A 6000-nucleotide genomic window follows, 5' to 3' on the forward strand; every position below is an offset into this window, starting at 1 on the left:
GCGGGGCGCGCGGGAGGACCTGGGCTTCCGGCGCACGAGGCTGCGCCCGGTGCAGGACTGGCTGCGAAATCTCCGCAGCTCCCGGGCTTCCTCTCGGCTCTGGCACTCGGCAGCTCTCTGCGTGGTCTGTGGGGCTCAGCGCTTTCAAGAAACAGATGCGGAACAAGTGAAACGACATCACAGTCACTGTTTATCTGGGATTTTCTTTCTTAAATTTTTTATAACAGTAAAGCTGGCCATGTTCTCCTTGTCAAAATGCTCACACATCATGACTTCAAATAATCCGCAAAATGACCCTGTAAATCAAGAGCAAGCATCACTATGTCAAGCAAACAGAAGCTCAGAGCAGTGATTCAGAGTCTTCCAAACAACCAAGTCTGGGCCGATTTTCAAATCTGAACACAGTGAATGTACTGAGATGTAATATGAGAAATCACAGAGAAAGCAGTTAGCAAGATGCCTGGTATATGTAAGCAGTAAGTGGTATTATTAATTAAAATTTTGTGGTATTTCCAAATATGCCCAGATGAACAATTTTAACATCTCCAGAACACCAACACAACCGGACTCTTCATGATGCAATTAGGTAGACATCAGTCACCCCAAAGTATTCTCACTGAGAAAGAAAAGGAAAAATATGAAATCTGGCCAAGCCTAGAACTACAAGCCTAAGGAAATACAGGGACCAAACGAAACTGTTATGTGACACAGCAGAAAGTGAGCAGTGAACCCAGGGTGTAGTAAGTGTACAGAGCAGATGGCCCACTGTCTTTATTCCACGAACAAGTAGCATCACAGCAGAAGGGAGGAGGATCTGTCTTTGCAAATCAGACAGGAAACAAGGCAGCCAAAGCAGATCATGGCCTGGGTTGGGTCGTGAGTGGGACAAACTAGCTTAAAAAAATGGTTTTTTTTTGAGATTTGGGGACTTCCCTGGAGGTCCAGTGGTTAGGACTCCACACTTCTACTTCAGGAGGCATAGGTTTGATCCCTCATCAGGGAATTAAGATCCCACATTCCACCCGCACTGAATAGCAAAAAAAAAAAAAAAAAAGTAATAAAAGATTGGGAAATTTGGATTTGGAATGGATGTCAGATGATTGTTATTGTTCAGTAGCTAAGTTGTATCCAACTCTTTGCAACCCCATGAACTACAGCACACCAGGCTCCTCTTTCCTTCACTATCTCCCAGCGTTTGCTCAAATTCATGTCCGTTGAGTCAGTGATGCTATCTCACCATCTCATCTCATTTATCCATTAGGCTCTATGAACTAAATGAGTAGGTAGCAGATTCAAAACCCACAGACAGAGCTCATGGGAAAACAGTCTGACAAGCTGTCCCCATTCACCCCTAGATGTAAGGGGAGTGAGGATGAACCACAGAGTGCTGCAGCCTAGGTGACATCAGTGTGTGTGCAGGTAGAAGCAGGAGCACTGAGGAACCTGATGGTCCTGAAGACAGGGAACCAGCATCAGTTTCCCCAGAAAGTGCAGAGAGAACAGCAGCTGAACACAGGAAGGGTTTTTCCTCCTCTAGGCCTGAGGGGCTGGAGCAATGCTTCTTCCAGGACAAGACCCCACATGGAGGGGGACCCCCTCGGGGAATGAGCACTTGCAGGACTTGAAGAAGAGACAGACAGAAAGGAAGACATGCCGATAACACTGGGCACAAGGGACTTGCAGAAGGCAAGCCCTCACACGTTAGCCCGCCGATGACAGCGACAGAAGGCATTGTGACAGCTGACATCAGTTCAGGAATGAGCATCAGGAAAGAAGTGAGGTCAAAGGTCAGCAAAGTTATCAGAAAAACAAAGAACAAGAAGTAGAATAACATTCTTGCAGACAATGAAAGCATACCACAGGGGTATGCTCACAAAACAGACCAAAGCTGTCACCTACTATGTCAGAACAAACTAAAGACATTTAGAGAGTGAGAGACAATGTGAATCAAAATTAGGAAGAAATAGAAATAAAAGAAAAAATAAAGTCTAAAGGAATGAGAGGAACTAAACATAACCAACAACACCTTAGGAGAAATGGAAACTGAAAAGAAGAAAATCATTAAAAAAAATTTTTTTAATGAAGAAAGGCAAATAAGTTTGAGAGAGAACAAATACTGGGGACAGCCAAAAGCATCCAGCAGATAACAGGAGTCCCGGAAGATAAAAGTGACATGAGATAACAGTTCTAAAACCTGCAATTCAAGGAAACAAATGTTCCTGAAATATGAACTCTACATACTTGAAATATAAGGAAGGGAAACACGGCATAACAGAGAATGTCAATTCAGAGTGCACACCACCAAGACATATTCTAGTAAAACTGCTGAGTTTTAAATAAAAATGAAAAGGAAGTATCTTTGGGCATCCAGGCAAAACAGCAAGTGACTTATGAAGGAATAGGATTTAGTTTATTGGGCTTCCCTGGTGGCTCAGATGGTTAAAAAATCTGCCAGCAATGCAGCAGAGCCGGGTTCAATCCCTAGGTGGGAAAGACACAACTGAGGGACTAACACTTTCACTTTCAGACTCTGTAAGCTTTATGCCAGCAGAGAATATGTACACGTACTTAAGATTTTGTGAGGAAAGAAAATATGAGCCTAGGACTCATGCAGCAAAAGTGAATTTCAAATATAAAGATCATAGACAACTGTTATCAACATGCAGGAATTCAGAGAATTTAGTTTCCGTGATTTCTTCCAAAAAACAAGCTTCAGACCATCAGAATGACAAGGGAGAGATATTGCTATAAAAATAGGAGGTGAACATCAAAGTCACAGTGTCATTTGAATTAAGACCATTTTCAGGTTAAAAGAGAGAGAGAGTGGTATGTAATGGTATATGCTCTGACAAAATAGATGTATACAGCTCTTTATTGATAGAGGAAGAATGGAGAGCAAAAACGCAGAAACAAATTCCTGCTTTCAATAGCATATTGGTAGCAATGTTATTGGGAGAAGGCAATGGCACCCCACTCCAGTACTCTTGCCTGGAAAATCCCATGGGCGGAGGAGCCTGGTAGGCTGCAGTCCATGAGGTCGCTAAGAGTCGGACACGACTGAAGTGACTTAGGAGCAGCAGTGTTATTGATAGTGTTATTCTAACACTGTTGCTTGTATAAGAGGGGATGATGCAGATTATAACTATAGGATATTGAGGGTTTCCCTGGTGGCTCAGTTGATAAAGAATCTGCCTGCAATTCAGGAGACCTGGGTTCCATCCCTGGGTTGGGAAGATACCCTGGCAACCCACTCCATTATTCTTGCCTGGAGAATTCCGTGGACAGAGGAGCCTCGTGGGCTACGGTCCATGGGGTGTCAAAGAGTCCGATGCGACTGAGCAACTACCACTTTCACTTTCATTGTAATTCTATTAGGCCCTGATGAAAAATGAGTGTGATTGGTTCTTTAATGTTTTCTTTAGAGATCCAGGGAAACTTTTTCTCTTCTCTCTTAACCTTTCTATAATTTATAGCAATTTGGTAGATTATACTTTTATAAACAGACACAAACAATCCAGAAGCAGACCCAGAGCTTCTAGGCTTGGTTCACTGCATTTCCAGGTCATATTAGACAATTTTCTAAAATCTCTGTAGGTAGAAATTGCCGGTGTCATCATTGTGGAAACACTGCCATGACAGCTGGAGAAGAGCAAGGTTTCGAATTCTCTCAGCCAGAGCAGCTGGATGGACTGAGAAGGGCAACCACTTGGGAACAAGCAGAAACAGCAGTGGACCCAGCATCTACAGGGGGTCATGCCCTGGCCGAATCCCTCTGTGAGGAACAGGGAGCTAACTGGTCCATGGCGCAGAGGCTGGCCAAGGCCTGGCATGGGGAGCAGGGAAGGCCGAGCAGTGAAGGCAGTGTCCACACTGCCACTAGGGGTGCTCCCAGGGCAGGGTAGGGGCAGGGATCTAGGTGCCAGCAGGCAGGTCAGGAGCTCAGCATTTCTGCAGACTGGACAGTGGTCAGGGGAACAGTTGATAAATACAGGTCCCAGCCCGCACTTGTGCTGTCTCTCTAGGGAGCAGAGGCCCCACCAGACTGGGCAGTGACAGGTGTTCCCAGCCCAGCATTGGAACCACAAGAGGCCTGAGTCCCTTGGCAGGTGTCCTTCTTCAGAGTGTATCACCACCCTCTGCCACCTGTGAAGGTGGGATGTTTGTCAACAGAAGGACACTCACATAGCTCTCTCACTCACGCCTTTCTTCTGGGTGCACGGCAGATTCTCCAGAAATGTTTTTTGTTAATTAGAAAGGAGAGGGAAAGACTGACAGACAGACAGGGAGGAGGAGGGGTGGGAGGAGGGGGATGGGGAGAGAAAACAGTAGACTAGTTAAAGCAAGGAAGAATGGAAAGAAATGAAAGAGAGACAGCTGAAAAAAAGAGAGGGAGGGAGGAACATCATTCTGATGGGAACACACACACCATACACAAACCACATACACCACGCATACACAATGCACACACCATACATACCGCACACACCACACACACACATCTCACACACCGCACACACCGCACACACTGCACACACCTCACATACCACATTACGATCACCCTAAATAAATCAGCTATTTTCCAGCTACACTTGCTATCTTAGCCCTTCCTGAAACATCATCCTTTAGGGTAACCAAAGATAATGGTTGGGATAACTCTGCATATTTGGGGTTAGAATTATTTGTATCTCTAGGCTCAACTCAGAGAAGGCAATGGCACCCCACTCCAGTACTCTTGCCTGGAGAATCCCAGGGACAGGGTAGCCTGGTGGGCTGCCGTCTATGGGGTCGCACAGAGTCGGACATGACTGAAGCGACGTAGCAGCAGCAACTTAGCAGAAGCAGGCTCAACTAGAGATTGCCACTAGTGCACAGTTGGTAAAGAATCTGCCTGCAGTGCAGGAGACCTGGGTTTGATCCCCAGGTTGGAAAGATCCCCTACAGAAGGAAATGGCAACCCACTCCATTACTCTTACCTGGAGAATTCCATGGACAGAGGAGTAGGGTAGGCTGCAGTCCATGGAATTGAAAAGAGTCGGACATGACTGTGCTACTAAATTGCACTTTCACTAGGCTCAACTATTCTTTGCTTTTCTCTGGAACATATTCTAAAAGACAGTGGGGTTCAAGACCAGTAATAGTCCATTAGAAGCAGTAAGGCGATCAGGTCATACACTTACTAGTTGGGAGCCCATTACTTCACGACTGAAAGGAAAGACTCAGCGTCTCCAGCAGATGGCGCACGCTGCCCTCTGCCAAGATGGGACCTCACCCTGGGTTCCGTTAGTGTCAAAACATGTTCTCTCTTCTTGGGATGGTGGAGACAATGGACCCTAACCAGGTAAGAGGTTGGGTTAGGAAAGAAATTGGTCAGCAGGACCCCAGGGGACACCAAGTAGAGAAGACAAAACCTGGAGGCTTTTACACTTATTTCTCATGTTAAACTGTTAAAAACATGTACTGACCGCACCAATAATCTGTTCCATTCACATCATTTGGGGGTCTGAAAAAGTTAAGAATTCTTCCAGAATAGAGCTTTAAATTAAGGCCCAAAGAACAACAAAGTACTAGGAGTTAGCACATCTCAAAATATTTTTTCCTGGCAGGATAATTGGTGCAGGGCTCATAGTGAAGAGAGGCTTCCTGTAACAGACAAACCAGTTCTGAAGGAAACCTCAGGGCAGGTGACACTAACTGGGGGTTACTGGGACCAGTCAGTGTTCCTGCTGCTTCACTGCCTATTGCATCCTGAGCTCTGAGCTGTGTGTTGTCTACAAGTAAGCAGACAGCAGAATGGAAAGATTGACATCTCTGCACAAGAGGCAGGGAACATGACATGTATTCTTTGGAATCATCCTCAAATCTGAGCTGGAAAGTAGAGCTTTGTTAATCCACTTCTTAGACATCTGTCCTCACAAGTTTCCAGAGACAGTTTGGGAGTTCATGACTGTGACTAATTTCCAGTGAACAGCTAAGCTGTCGGCACCTGCAGCCTCTGTCCCC

Source organism: Bubalus kerabau, chromosome 21 (assembly GCF_029407905.1).
Source record: "Bubalus kerabau isolate K-KA32 ecotype Philippines breed swamp buffalo chromosome 21, PCC_UOA_SB_1v2, whole genome shotgun sequence".
In the NCBI taxonomy this organism is placed as follows: Eukaryota; Metazoa; Chordata; class Mammalia; order Artiodactyla; family Bovidae; genus Bubalus; species Bubalus kerabau.